Here is a 15,849-nt window from a genome sequence, read left to right on the forward strand (position 1 = left end):
GTAGGTCCAAAAACCGATGCAATAGCCAGGTATGCCTCCTCAGTAGCTACCAAACAAGCGGTCACCAATATAGTAAAACCAGTAGAGGTTGGACTGCAAGTCTAAAGGATCACCTGGGCCAGAAACAACGGAATACGCATTCAGGCAAATAAAGTTGACCTAGACAAAATACGCACGCTTACGTCACTCGCGAAGGCAGGACTCGTGGTCACCGAGGACCAGAAATACAACCCACGAGTCATCATATACGAAATATCAAAGAACCGACCCTGGACGAGATCCACACTCACCTCGTCAAACTTAACCAACTATTAGGGGATGAGGACGACAAGCAAACCAAAGTAGTTTATGTATACCATGTGCGAGAAGGGGAAAATTTCGTAAATTGCGGCCTTGAGTTATTACCGAAGGCCAGATCGATGACGAAAAACCAAACGCACGTCTTGATCGGTCTATCAGTATGTAGATTTGACGACCTCGTTAAATTATTACAATGCTATACATATTTAGGCGTCGAACACCAGATCCGCAACTCCAGGTTGACAGCATTATGCGGACACTACTCGGGCTGCCACGAAATGCGCGACTGCAGAAAACGAACCGAACCGCCGCGCCGCGCCGTGTTGCCATGGCTGCAAAACAGCTCAAAACGACGCTACACATTCTGCACTGGACGGCCCGAAATGCCCTAATCTCAAACGAAAAGTAATTGTTAAGGTACGGATACAAACTGTGGCTAGCAAAGCCTCAGGTCCCTGCAGCCTCCTCAAAGTCTACCATGTAAACTGCCAGTCACTTGTTGTACACCTCAACGAGTTGAAATTACAGTGGACTCTCGGTAATTCGGCAAATATCGGACCAGAGCACTACCGGATTACCGAAAACGCCCGATTACTTGAAATCACTAGTCATGACGCACTTAAACGGCAGAAGCTATGTTTGATTGTATACATATATTTCTTTGATGTGCGGTTCTCTCCAGGTTTTTTTGACTTACAAGCACACCACGTTATTGTGGATGTCTTTGTCTTCGGAAAGACAAGATGGAAAGATTTATTTAATAATTAAGGACTTACTCTTAATTAGGGCTATAAGAGAAGGGTCAATCTTGTTGAACCGAGAACACCCTGTATTATCTAATACGTTTCACAAGCTCGGGTGGAGTCAGAACTGCCTTTACAGTGACACGGGTTTTTACACCGATGCACTTTTTTTCGAAGACGCGAAGGGTTGCTCAGTGCTCCATTCTAAAGCACAAACTCGGGCGTGCACTAGAACTGCATTCCTCCTCAGACTAGGGCTGCAGAAAGCCGTAACTGACGTTCCTCTTATAATTTGACGTGCGATAATCTACAACAGATCTAGACGAAAGCCTTGGCTGTCTGTCAGGCTAAGTTCACCAGGAATCGTTCCCAGACACGAATCACCCAGTGCCGTACAACTCCTTCTGATCTCACTGTAGCCGTCTGCTAACTTGTACGATATCGATAATATTAGAAAATGGCAATGAGGCTAACAGATGCGTTTTAACAAAATGTTTAATAAAAATAATCGCAATCAAAATAATACAAGGTAAAACTTTACAAAATGAACTTATTAAAGAAAAACAATACAAGATAACATAAAGATAACTAAAAATTATATACAAGATAATATAAAGATAACTAAAAATTATAGAAATCATAGGTTCTATTCCTGTGTGTTCTTTTACAAGTGAAACTGATTTATAAGTTAAATTTTGAATCTTACGCATTTCACTGACAAAAAGATGAGCCAGCGGGCGCTGTGCCACAGGTTTGCTGACGATGCTCACGGTGAGCCTCCGTTTTAAATACTGAATTTCGACCTGCCGCAGTATCGCGTCGCTGCTGTTCAAACTGCGAACTCCTGTCGGTGAGAGTTGGTTACCTCGAGCTTGAACAGTTCCCTTCGTCAATAAACATCGCAGTATAGTTGTTCACTTGCCTTTAGAGGAATAGTGAATTCATACACAATCCGAATTACTGTTTTCAGATATCTACCTACGGGTGATTCTATGGCATCGATAGCGCTCGCGTACAGAGTGGGTATAGAAGCACCGTTTGTGAAATCATACCCATAGTATGCCAGGCTATATGGAATTCACTGCAGTATACGATGCTACAACCATCTGCGGAACAATGGCTCGAACTGAGTCAGGAATTCGCAGACAAATGTAATTTTCGACATTGCATTGGAGCGTTGGATGGAAAACATGTTGTAATGTTGGTTTGTAATTTCTTATGTCTATCTGTTATAGGTATACGTGTAAATAATTATACTTCTGTTGAGATTTGCTTTTGCTTAATTCACGTATGTGTCTCATTCAACACCACATCATTTAACTATATATAATCACCCCGCGCAATTAAATAATTGTCCTGATGATGACAAATAGTTCCAATAATTTTATGTAATGTTTCTTTCTACTGTAGGCTCCACCAAACGCAGGTTCGACGTTCTATAATTATAAAGGACAGCATAGTATAGTCCTGATGGCTTTAGCTTCTGCCAGTTACCATTTCGCAATGGTAGATATTGGAGCACAAGGTCTTCACTGTGATTCAGGCATGTTCAAAAATTCTGTGGTGGGACAGATGTTCTACGAAAATAAAATGAGTTTTCCAAATCAAGAACCGCTCTCTGATGATCACCCAGAGAAAATGCTGTACATAATGGTAGCCGACGAAGCTTTTCAATCGACTACATTCACGTTGCGTCCGTATCCAAGTCGTTATAATGGAGAACAACGAGTCTTCAATTACCACTTGACCCGTGCGAGGCGTGTAGTGGAAAACACATTTGGTATAATGGCGTCAAAATGGCGAATGTATTACCAGCCAATTAACACCTCCTTGAAGACCACCGATAAAATTGTTATGGCGACAGTGTGCTTACATAGTTATTTGATGCCTTAACTAGTATACTATGGAGTTGAATATGCTGACTACATGGACGAAAATGGACAGATCGTCCTGGGTCAGTGGAGAAATGAGCTTATGAATGGCTGCGCAGGTTTTGGTAACTGTTGCAACTAATGCAGCTACAATCAAGGGTGGAAGATTAGAAAATGAATGCATAAACTGAACTTGATGTGGGTGTATTCAAGGTGCCATAGAAATCGAACTATATACAGAGTTGTTGTGGTACAAGAGTAATTACTCTGACGACACTCATATCACGACTGACCTTCTAATTCCTCAGCTCATTCTTACACCTCTATGACACACTCACAGACATCCATGCATACATTATACAGAGCATCATATTGCTTGTAACAGTAACATTGGGGCTACGGGAGGCAATACGCATTCTAGGTACGCTGCTAATGTCACATCGTATTTCATGGATTATTTTATGGAAGATGATGTTGTATCGTGGCAACAAAACTTGGCTTGAAGTCGCGTATATGGTTTATATATATATATATATATATATATATATATATATATATATATATATATATACAGGGTGAGTTTTTTATCTTGAGACATCAAAATATCTCAAGAAATGTGCATTGTACAAAGAAATGTTCGAAACTAAAACTGTTTGATTTTAATGGGGAAAACTAACCCCGTAAAATTCAACCCTCCGCCCCAACCCCTGAGGGCGTGAGCGGTAATAACTTTGAAATCTTAAATGGAAACTACTATTTTTTATTGCAGATTCAAATTGTCGATGAGAAAATACACAAGTTTTATTCGAAAGTTTTTTTTCGATCGGATACAGATGGCGCTGTAATTATTAAAACTCAAATTTTTCATGAAGTAGCAGGTGTTAAACGGTTCCAAGAGTACGATTTGGAAACTATTGGGTTACTTGTTTTTGAGTGATCTTTCACATTGGGTTCTCAAAATGGTGACCTTCCACTTCGATGCATTTGTTGATCTACGCTTCGAATGATTGTACACAACTGAGAAGTGTCTCTGGTATTATTTTCGCACAAGCATTTCTGATTCGCTGAATCATGTTCTCACGAGTCGTTGGCACTACTTGATAAGCTTCACCCTTTTGAGAACTTGATGTGAAAGATCACTCAAAAACCTCGCTCCAGCCATCCCCCTAGTTCTTCCTCCCTGCCTGTTTTACGGCACCTTCCTCCGGACAGGGTCTCTTCTCCACCGCCCCGACCGAGGGTGAGATCTGCTTCCTCTTAGCCCCCGTCACCGTCCTACCTTCCGTCTCGCTCAGTTTCCATGCTTTGCCTTCTTGCTGGTCATTGACCGTCTGTGTGACCCTTTCCTTCGTCTCAGCGGCCCGCAGTGTTCTAGCCTTGGATAGCTCCCCTTCCATTGCCCGTCATCCGCGCTCTATCTGCTTGACCACGATAGCCGCCTTCGCCGTGTCTTCCTTTAGGCTCACGTGGGTATTCTTGTGCTCCATCGTGAAATTCTTCATGCCATCAATTAGAGCGATCAGTGCCTTCAAGGCCTCCCTCCCGGACCTGGTATAGACCTCCTCGACTGGTACTTGAGGCTTAGTTTTCGTTACCCTCCCTAGATCCAGGGTCATCTGGATCCCCTTCAACGGGCCGCTCCTGGTCCTCTCCCCATCCTTTCTAGCCTTGTGGATCGCTCCCCTTGGCTAGGGTGCCCTCTCCTATGCTCCCGGCGTCGGTAGCTCCAGGTCGATGAGGACCGGTGGTGTCCCGCTTTCCGGCAGTGACGCCACTTCCTTCTCCGGGTCACCCGTCGGTGTTGACGGGTGTGATCGGCGGATGCTACGCCTCCTCGCGCAGGGATCCACCTCAAACTTCTCGAACGCCATGGCGTCATGTTTTGTTTTCTCGTTTTGTTGTTGAAAATGATCCATATTTGCATGTATTCGAATTTAACGACGGTTCGGCCATCATGGCAGCTGCACCTCGGTGCAGCATCTATCCCCGCCGAAAAAAGCCCTACCCCCTTTCGCATAGAAGATGCTTTCAGTTTGTCAGGTGGTCTGCCCTATCCATGCGATCCCCCTTACCCCCCTACCTCCTTCGAGTCTTCTATCTGGGGATTCCCCTGTCAATCCGAGCCAGGGTAGGCCGCCATTCGGGTAAGACCTTGCCGGATTTACCCCACCGGACTTCGGGTATGAGGAAATACTGACCAGGTAATCCTCCATGCATGCGCCCGAGACCCCAGATTCAACCCCCTTATTGGCTCCCGCCAGCTACGGAGAGCGGTTCTCCCACTTTGGGCATGTGGTTTTCTAGGACGCCACAGCGGCCCGGTAAAGGTACTGACATTTTCCGCGGCCCCGGCCGGTCGGCTTACTACTCCTACCTTGGTTAGTCTCCCGGGAATATCCCCCAGGGTCTCAGCCACATCCCATGCACTCATCACTCATTCGAACCACCATTCATACACCCAGCCCCAGGAGGCTGGGCCGGCTGTTCTTAGTGGGCGCTCGTCTAAAATCACTTCCACCCTGGGATTTTGGAGTCCCGTGGCGTCGGATCCTCAAGATTCATCGCGGCCATCAAGCCCCTACACCACGACAAGGTGACAGCCGACGTACTCCTACGTTGAACTGGCGCGAGCAATTCACATCCACTTGCAATCGTGTGTACAAAACTCTATATCAACTGAAGTCTGGTGGACAAGCTCTCACGGCTGATCTTCGTCGCCTACTCGTCACAGCCCTCATCTTTCCAATTTTCGACTTTGGTTCACTCCTGCTTCTCGACATCACTGGTGTCGAAGACACACGCCTTTATCGAGCTCTCAACGCCTTTGTACGATTTGTTCTCAACGTACGTAAATATGAGCACTTTACGCCGTTCTACGAGAGACTCAAGTGGCTCAAAGTCGCTCAACGGCGTAACTATTTTCTTCGCATTTTCGTATATCGTGCGATCAACTCTCGTGTCCCAACCTGTTCCGACACGAAATTGTGCATCGTTCGGCAGTTTCGACTCTCACCCGCGCGGATCCAACCGATCTGGTTGTACCGTCATCTCGGACCTCCGGACATCAAAAATCGGTGCTCGTATCCGCTACCCGGCTGTGGAACTCGCTTCCTCCCACAATACGGGGCCTACCTGCCATCGAGAACTTCAAAACCGCCTTACTCGAATTTATACGCACGGTCTAGTACCCCCTACCTCGAACTTTCTCGAACTTTCTCGAACCGATTATTATTGTTATTGTTATCATTATTATTGTCATTATTATAATTACTATTATTTTCATTATCATGTATGTTACTATTATCTTTATTGTTGCTCAAATTTTCTCATTATCTTCTCTACTTTCTATATCTCCTTTATTCTCTTTCCTATATTTACTCAATTTTCTCTGTAAATCAGCTTAGTTAGTTATTAAGACATCTGCTCGTGTATACTCTTACTCGTTTATATCCAAGGGTCAACGCCCTAGTATAATAAATAAATGTTCTTTTTCTTCTTCTTCTTCTGCTTCTCCCACGAGCTCGCTGTGTTGCGTATAATGGAGTTAAATTTCATTTGATGTTACGAAAATAGTTATTCAACCATCTTAGCCCGTCTGTATCCGTCTACTGGTGATCCTCGTGGTAGAATTTTATCGAAGTGAGGTCAGTCGCATAACACCAGATCAAAGAAGCTGCGTAAGCATTGCAAGAAATGGTGAAAAAATATCGGTTCAGAAGTATCTGACGTCGAATAATCTGAGAGAATTGTATCAATTGTTTCATGATCGTTATCCGGATAAAAAATCGGGCATTGCAAGTGTCCCGTGTTGCCTGGGAGACATCTTTCGGGGTGCCACAAGTTAGAATTAATGACTCGGTGTATGCGCCCACTTGGTACGCCGAATCGTGTCAGCCATGTGCCCTCCGTCACCTCCTCGTGGTGTCGGTCGGAAACTGCTGCGGAGCTCACCCTTGCTTCGATTTTGTGAAGATGCTTCCAAAAGTAGGCCTACGACGGGGGCTTAGCGATTGGCGGCTTACAAGGTAGCGGGTTGAACACCTGTATCCCTGTGCCAAGCGCCTACTGTGGACTTCCAAGTGGTGTAAGCCGGGCAACGTCAACAATAGGAGGCGGCCAAATTGCGGGGGCTTAAGTCCAACCTGCCTGGGGTTACCCAGGTACGGCAACGGCATTTTGAGCTGGTCACATTAAAAGAATTCACGTGCCCCCAGCCGGGAAACAGCATTGTCGCGATCTGTTTGAATGACCGGACCTCGATGCGAGACCAAGAACTAAAATGCATTCACTTCCTTGACCGCTTCATACTTGTGCAATCATTAGTGTGTGGATACAGGGGACGACCTTCCATCCATAGTCGTGGAGCGTCAGCGAAGAAGCACGCGAACAGAAGAACCCAGAGGTGGAGCGCAAGCTGTGATGCAATGGGAACAAACTCGCCATTATACTAGGCCAATTAGTCGAGTGGATAAAGCTTTGCCGTTAGTCTGTGGAAAAGGCACACAGACGTACCTCTTCTCAAGGAAGGGGCGTCCGTTATTTCACATCAATCCACACAAGGAGGCAATGCGCTTCAAACACCAGAGTATGCCGTGAAACAGACAAGGGCCTGACAGAAACGAACCACCCCATTGTGACCCGAGAGGAGGTTAGCGCTGATCGGAGACGCAGCCAGAATAAGCTCTAATCTATTCTGTAACGGAACTTTATTACTTTAAAAAATGGATACAAGTTATGAAGCCTCTGATGTGGGTGACCAGGGTCCCAGGTCATGTATGGCAGGCGTGCCTGCTGATGGACGTGGGACCAACGATAACGACCATGGATTCGACTTGGACTTCGATTTGGGTACGAAACTATTGGAGGTGCCGTTAGTAGGGGAGATCACGTTTTGCAGTACATGCCTGGGTAAAGAAAAGAGATTGGGCTTCCTTACCCTGAAAGACATAATTGCGCACTTCAAACAGCTGCACTCCAGAGTGGAATTTTTGCTCATATACCGATCATATCGGAGAGAATGCCCACCACGCTTGACAGTCAGATCAGGTTGTCACAACACGAACGACATAAACACCCAGCCGAGCGCAACTGTAAGCGGCGTGAGAAAGCCGAGTGGCCTAAACACAAACTGGTCGCGGTCTGCGGATATGGAGCGCCGAAGAGGCGAGATTATTAGCGGAGCTGGAACAAAGATTCCAGGGTGAGCGTCATATTAATAAACTTATGCTGCCGTACTTTCCGGGTAAAAGTGCCAAGCAAATACGCTCGAAACGTTCGGAGCGAGCAAACTCGAGAAGACGTAGGCGCCAATCCAACTCAAGTAAAGATGCTAGGAGCGAAGAGGAAGTTGACCTCGCCTGACCTCGTAGCCGACGAGTTAAACATCAATAAAGACGAGCCGGAGGGTGCACCGGCAAGGGTTGCAAGGGCAGAGGTAAGCCAAGACGATGAAGGCTGGAAAGACCCAGTCAAAGCTTATATTCGCTCTATAGAGGTACCTGGGAAATTCAACGAACTAGTTAAGCAACTCAAGCAATGCCTGGATACTTACGTGAATCATGCTGAGAAATTCAAGGATTCCTCAAACACCAAAATATTCGAAATGACTTTAGTGTTGAAGGGGAAGACTCCTAACCCCAGGAGCCGGATACATGACCGGGGCACTAGTCACGCTGCCAAACGAATGGAGGAGAGGGCCAGACGCAGTAGCGGTCTAAATTATAATCAAAAAAAGAGAATGGGCTACGCTAAGTGCCAAAACGTTTTCGAAAAATGCCCTCAAAGGTTGGCTACCGCAACTCGTTGCTGGGTGATATTGGCAATCTAATGAACTGAAAAGAACCGCCGACTAAAATAGAAGTGCAGCCAGTTTACGAAGAGTTATGGGGTACGCCTGGCCCTCTAGCTCTACAATCATGTGAGCGCAGGCCACGGTTAATGCGCGACACCTTTCGTCCCATCACTGTTGCGGAGGTGAAGCAGAAAATCATACGCATCAATGGTCGATCTGCAGCCGGTCGAGATATGATTTAAAGAGCACACATCTGGAGAGTAGGAGTGGCTGAGCTTCTAACAATCTTGTATAACATTTTATTGATCGAAAAGCTGTTTAGTGATCGAAGCCTGGTGTATCAATCGTACAACACTGATACCCAAGCCAGGCAAAGACCAAGGCAGAGTTCAAAACTGGAAACCGATCACGTTCGGCTCGATGTTATCGAGAGTGTTCACTGAGATTTTGGAAAGCAAAGTGAGGGATTTCGTGCAACTATGCCCGCGCCAAAAAGGATTTACCAAAGAAGACGGCTAACGCCAAAACACGCAGCTCCTAATTGGAACATTGGGACAGATGAAAGCCCTGTCAGGCGGGGCAATCACGATATTCGATATCGCCGAGGCGATCGACTCGGTCCCGCACTGGGGTAATAAATGGTATAGTAAGTTCTAAAAGTATAGTCCTATACAGGGCTGTAAGAGTTGCTCAAATGGTTGAGGCAAACTTATAATAAATAAGGGGTGGATCACTGGTCAGAAACAAATGGTTGAAAATGGATTAATTTGGTAAGAGATAAAATATATTCTTCAAACGATTGATTAGAACGTAAAATGAAATCATTCCAATGAATAACATCAATCATCAAATAAACGGAAAGGTCAACTTAAAAAAAATTATGAATGAATCTTATAACGGTTCAAAATTTCGAAAGCGATTATGTTACAACGAAACATGTATAATGTTGCATAGCTGCTCTGAAAAAAATTTATAGTTTTGGGAACAATAAAACAACAAAAAAATATGGTGCATTCCCGGTGCTTGAATGTTTCATTGTTATACCATATGAAAAAATATATAAGCAACATTAATTACTATCTATGCTTAATGGGACTACATCGCCAACGGCAATTATATAGTTACTCTAACTAAACGCGGCTTTTTCCGAAAATTCTTTAGCATGACTTATATGCTGTCATTACCATACCAAATTGAGTCGTTCCTACTACAACATTACATGTTTGATACTACGCGAGGATGTCGGTAAGGATATTACGTCTAAAAAAACCAAACATAATTTATCGTTATGCCAAGTATTATTGTTGTCAATCGGTCACTAGCGAAATCATTTTTACAAAGTTGTAGCAGGAGCATATGCAATAGATTCAATAACTATACGTAAGCATGTAATCATTTGGATTGGTTTTAATCAAACAATGAAATTGAAATATACAGCCTGAGGTTTTGTTCAGGGTCGAAGCAGATCTTTCCGATGACCTTTCAGAATTCAATGTCGCGTCGATACCCATTGGACGCAGGCCTCTCGATGTTAATTAAAAACTGGTTGGATGAATTGTGTCTCAGCTTTAATTCTGAGAATTCCTTCAGGGTCGTTGCAAGCCTCCTAACCTCTTACCTCCCCTCGAAGGCTCTCGATCGTCGAAGGGATGGAAGAATCTTCCTGAACCTGACTCACGATGAAATAACCTTGTTGACCTTAGCACGCGCGAGGGTTCGAGGTTGAACGGTTGAGGGTTCGCAGTTGCGCTCGCTAATACAATTTCTCGATCTTACTCCATGAGTATGGTAACGTAGAACACAATATACCTGACGAGGGTAAAAACTATGTTAACGTAGAGCGTAATTTTGAGGATTTTTTTCGATGATCGATGATCAGTCAGAGTAAGGATAACCTCCCACCCTCGAACGTTCTAGAAAAAGGTTTGCGTCTGGGAGCTGTGCCACTAATGTAGAGATTTATATCCAGAACTCCCTTTGTATTGTTACTTATGAGAATATCATCAATATAAATGTAATTTATGTTTATCGTCGGATGGGTTTCGATTATTGTCAGCGCGAACTCATTGTCAGACATTTATATATGCATGTAATAAAAGCTGTCATCCGCTTTGCCCACGTCTTTCAGTTTCATCTAACGCATATAATGAAAGGTTCAATAGTCAAGTCTATATCAATCATTATTCAGTTTCCAAACGGTTGCCAAAAGTTTTCAAAAGTTCTTAAAAGTTCCAAACTGCACCCAAAAGTTTTCAGAAGTTTGCAAAAGTGTTACGTCCGTGGACGTCGTTTATTCCCGAGCGGTAAGGATTAAACGAGTTGGCCTTCGCCTTCACGTCCGGAGACAACCGGAACTTGGAATAAGGTTGAATAACGTTTGGGTGTTTCAGGTATGAACTATATATTTGGTTGAATAATTCGCGGAGTGGGTTTGAGCAAAGGGTGTAGTTCACAATTGATGAGTAAACTTATACGTAAGGTGGTTAACTGTTGGAAAGAAAGATTTGTTCTAGTCGAACGTTGGAATCGGAATGCTTGAGGTACAGAGGATTAGACGTAAGGTGTGCAAAATGGTGGGGAATAGAAGTAGCAGAGTCGGCAAAAAGCGAGTGGCGTGAGCCAGAATGGAAATAGGACGATAGGAATGAAATGATAAGGATACTGCAAGGATGGTGGGAGAGTGACAAGACGAGAGAGACGTGTGGCGATACGCCAGACGTAACAAAAGAATTTAAAAAATGGACAAAAGTTATAAAAAATTTTGAAAAGTTTTCAATAGTTATGAAAAGTTTTCAAAATGGGTGGAATTAAATTGTGAAAACTTTATATTAAGTAAAAAAGCATTACGTCTATACCGTACGCTAAACGGAAATTGGACTGAGCTGGAATGACAAGTGGATCATGTTCCCAGATAGTATCGGCACGCTTGCTACAAGCTACTGCTACAAGCCATATGTCTGAGCTGTATTTAAAGATTCTCTTGTATGTACGGTATATATTTATCACGTGCGGAGCGGTCTCGCACGCGACAGACTAAACTGGTGTCAGAAGTGGGATATGAGGTGATTTTCCGTGGGAATTGGAATCGAGGATTCCAATTTTCCTTTTTTTGGAATTTAAACCAGAAAAATTTTCTGACTTTTTCTCATTTTCGACAATCGAGGGAGTCGAACTATACGTGATAGAATCGCTTATCCTTTCCATCTCCTTCCCTACCCCCGGACTAGTTTAGTCTGTCACGTGCGGAGCGGTCTCGCACGCGACGACTTAACCCTCTAGGTATTCGTAGAGGTTTATTCTTATTTTTTTGGTGGGTCGGGAGGTGATCGTCCTCTACAGGGAATAGGTTTGGAGGATCCAATGATATTAATGTAATAGAATGTTTACTATGGGATCAAGTTTTAATGAATCAATGAGACTGAAAATAGCAAGCGAAAGCAGCGGGTGAATATCTAAGACGAGGAAGCTTACATAAATATTCTTAACCCAGTGGTTCTCGTTCATGCATCTACTCACTCTTTTGGTGGTTTCTACTCCGAATTCTCACTCTCTGTCAATTATCACTATTCTTATTACTACACAACTTGATTAAGTTCGTGGCACAGCTGTCTACTCTTATATTCTAGCTTCGAAAGACTGACGTCGCGACGCGAGACGCTTTGAACACCGCGTGTAGAATTAGAGGAATTCACTCTCTATTCGTCGATGACTCTAAGACTGATAACTTTATACTCGACAGCTTTGAAGGAGCCTGTTTCCGTAGATGTTGATTTTACTCTGTCTCTAACGGGACTGACTTCGCTCGCTCGTCTGACACCCCTTGGAACGTCGGGCGGCGAGCGAGGTTTTCGCTGAGTTTACAATTTTGAAACAAAGGCTCGCCTCGCGACGGTCATCCTCGAAGCACGTGATCTCGCGATCGCCTCGTCCCGGTGTTGATTACACCCGAGATCTGGCGGGCGCGAAGACGCTGACGTTGCTGGCCGTCAACTACGCCGTTGCGCTTTGGTTGTTCCACGAACTGTTTTGTAAGAAATATTTTATATGGATTAACTAATGAATTTAAAGCTATGCTTCCTCATCTCTAAAGCGATATTAATGATTGACATGATTTATGATATATTCAGTGTAAATATGCGGCGCTCGTGACATCCCTCCCCCCTTAGGTGTCGATGCCCCCATCGACTCGGTGCGTCGGGCCGACGGTGACGCAGACACTGGAGGGTTGGCTCACCGCTGACCGCATATTTTAATCAATCGGTAGTTACATCGTTTGTGCATCGCACATGCGCTTTTTCATGACCCACGCACACATACAACACATTCTGGTTTTGGTTATTTCACTCACTTGTCACTTCACTGCTGGCTCGTCGCTCGATGTCCTTGCGCCTCGCCAGCTGCGTCACCCTCGTGAGCCTGGTCTTCTTCTGGTTGCCTTGACGTCCTTGGGTGTCCTCAGACAACCTCGGTGTCCTCGTCTTCTTCGGTCTCGGCTAACTCGGCTTGGAGGGTCGCGGGCGGTGTTCCGCCCGGCGATTCCTCCCACCGGATCAGGTCTTCCACGACCTCTGGTTCACCTTGCAGGACGTCCGCGAGGTTCGCCGGAGAGTCTGGTGTTGCGGGCGGCGTTTCGCCGACCGGTTCTTCCCAGCCGATCAAGTTGCCTTCCTCTGGTGTGTCCTCCTCCGCGGGTCCAAGAAGCTGGTCCATTTCCCTCTGGAGCGAAAGCCAGCGCCCCATGATTCGTGAACGCACTGCGGGGATCATGATCTTGCTCAACCTTCGATAGTCTATTAATAAGGGAGCCTCTTCTCCCTCCAAGATGACTAGGTGGTCGGTTTGGACCCCCTTTTCCTTGTCCCGCCTGGTCTGGACTCCCCTCTCCTTGGTGCTGACAGGTGGACGGCGTCGGGACGCCGTCGCCTGCACGGGTGTATCGTTTTGCCGTGTTGTTGAGCTGACCTCGTGGGTGGCTCTGGGAGCTGCTCGAGCGACGGGGGCTTCCTTCGTAACGAGGAGGCGACCGAAGGCTTCCACGCAGTGGCCCGCGTGTAGACCCGGTCTGTCGCCGACACTCTCGCCGCAGAGGGTGCAATTGGTGTTTGCCGGCCTCCGGCGCGAGAGGTAGCGCTCCAAGTAGCACTCCTCCCAGTGCTGTTCGCTTACTTTCTTCCCGCAGGTCGGGCAGACGCCGCGCCTCACCTTTTCCACCGCGCGGGTCATCGTTGCTGACGTCATTTTCGCCGGCGGAGGTACCTTCGTCAACTTCGGCGAGGCGGTCGAGGCGCCGCCTCAGCCGGTGCTGGTGCTGGTTCTGGTGCTGGTTCTGGTGCTGGTGCTCGTATCGCCTTCTCGTACCTTGATAGGCACGAGATTGCGTGGCTCAGCTGCTCACTTCCTGACCGTTCAGTTGCACAGAGAGGGCAGGGGCTGAGGTCGGAACCACCTGCCTGGTCTGCCCATCTCAGGTAGCAGTTGATCCAGTTCGCGCAACTCGTCTGGCTCTCGCGGCAGACCGCGCACGCCTTGTTAGCTGTCGCCCTGGTGAACGTGCGGAGGTAGTTTGCGTTGGACATTCTTGTCGGTTTCGAAACGTACTGAATTTTTTTCAAAGTTCTCGGGACTACTCGGGTCTGGCTTCAGGAGTCGAATGGCGTTAGTTAATCCCTCTGAGGCCCTCTGGCTCTCCTTCTCCTTCATGTTGTGGTGGGAGAAGTCTCGATGTCATCTAGGGTGTTATTCTCCCAATATGCCACCTCAGCCTCTTGGCGGGGAAGGGGGCAGGAAGACTCTCCTCTTTTTCCTTTGGGTTGACCTATTGTTCCTTCCCTTTCCACCTCGTACCTTGTACGCGGAGCAATTCCTGGAGCAGCGCTCGGGTTTCTGGCGCCGCCGTTGTCCCAACGCGTTGCCTGTTTTGTCTGGCCTAGCTCAATATCTTCGTAATGAGTTGCGAGAGTCGTACGCTTCGGGTGTCCACAGGGCAACCCAATCCACTTCGCCATCTTGTAGAGGTTGGCTCGCCATATGTAGGTAACCAATATTATCCCGAGAAGGAGATCCAGGGCAAACCCGGTCGTAAACAAGACGTGCTGTTCCTCCTTGTCACGGCGGTGGCTGCCGATTTCGGAGAGTCGTTGCTGCACGTCGTCTAGGGATTCGTCAGCACGTGACATTCTCCATGCTGAGTCCTTCCTGGTATATTCCGACAAGATGTTGCCTTGTCCCGAGTTTTATAATTTTCCCTTCAACGGTTCTCCGAAGCTTGGGGCTATTAGAGAGATGTTCAGTGAAATCTCCGGTGCGTAGAAGTATTGTTCGCGGCTTTCGTAAACGCGCATTCCGGTGAGAGAGGTACTTCGGGTGCGTCCTACACAGTCAGCGCTGAGGTGGAGTATCCCGGCACCTTCCAATGTGGTTGCGACTTCCATCCTTGCCGGACAGAGTATATGAAGATGTTCCGGTGCATGCAGCGAATAGAGCCATCCTCCCTGGGAGGGTAGATGCTTCCAGAACGAGTCGTCTGTCGATTGAATCCTTACATCGCAGAGCCTGTACGCGTCGATTGAGGGGTTTATTAGCATCATTACTTCGCATTGCTGCGATGTCGATACCTCTTTCAGAGGGGTCTCCATCGAGCAAATATAACGGTGCTCCACCCTGGTGCATTCGTTAATATATACGGAGTCTGCCATGAAGTACGTGCGGCGGTCCGCCGACACAACTATGTACGGCGTCGACGGTTGAATATGTGCCGATCCGTTCAGTCCCGTTCCGCGTTGGGAGGCTGGCCACGCGTACATGCGGTAAAGGTGATAAGCCGCTCACTCGAGCAGGGGAATATGAACCATGATAAGGATCCTGCCCGAGTGGAACACAATATCCGTATTAACAACGCGGGATAACGATTCTCTTCGTAGGTATTCGGTCGCGAGGGGGAATTCAAAATCGGGTACCCGAGTCTGTATTTCCCTCGTGATGGCGGTTAGCTGTGTCGCTGTTAACATGCTAGGATCGTAACGTCCTTCCCTAGCCATTGATATCGCGAGCAAATACTTCTCGCTTGTCTCAATATATTGCTTGACCTTTGCTTCCACCCGGTACGCGAAGTTCGCTAAGACATTACGGCGCATCATCATGCTCG

The 15,849-nt window shown here is 46.5% G+C and overlaps 1 pseudogene; it reads left to right on the top strand.

Annotated features, from left to right (window-relative positions):
• Positions 1 to 1,768: 1,768 nt before the first annotated feature.
• LOC124293914 lies at positions 1,769 to 2,936 on the top strand (annotated as a pseudogene).
• The last annotated feature ends 12,913 nt before the right edge of the window (positions 2,937 to 15,849 follow it).

The sequence above is a fragment of the Neodiprion lecontei genome, chromosome 4 (genome assembly GCF_021901455.1).
Source record: "Neodiprion lecontei isolate iyNeoLeco1 chromosome 4, iyNeoLeco1.1, whole genome shotgun sequence".
Classification (NCBI taxonomy): Eukaryota; Metazoa; Arthropoda; class Insecta; order Hymenoptera; family Diprionidae; genus Neodiprion; species Neodiprion lecontei.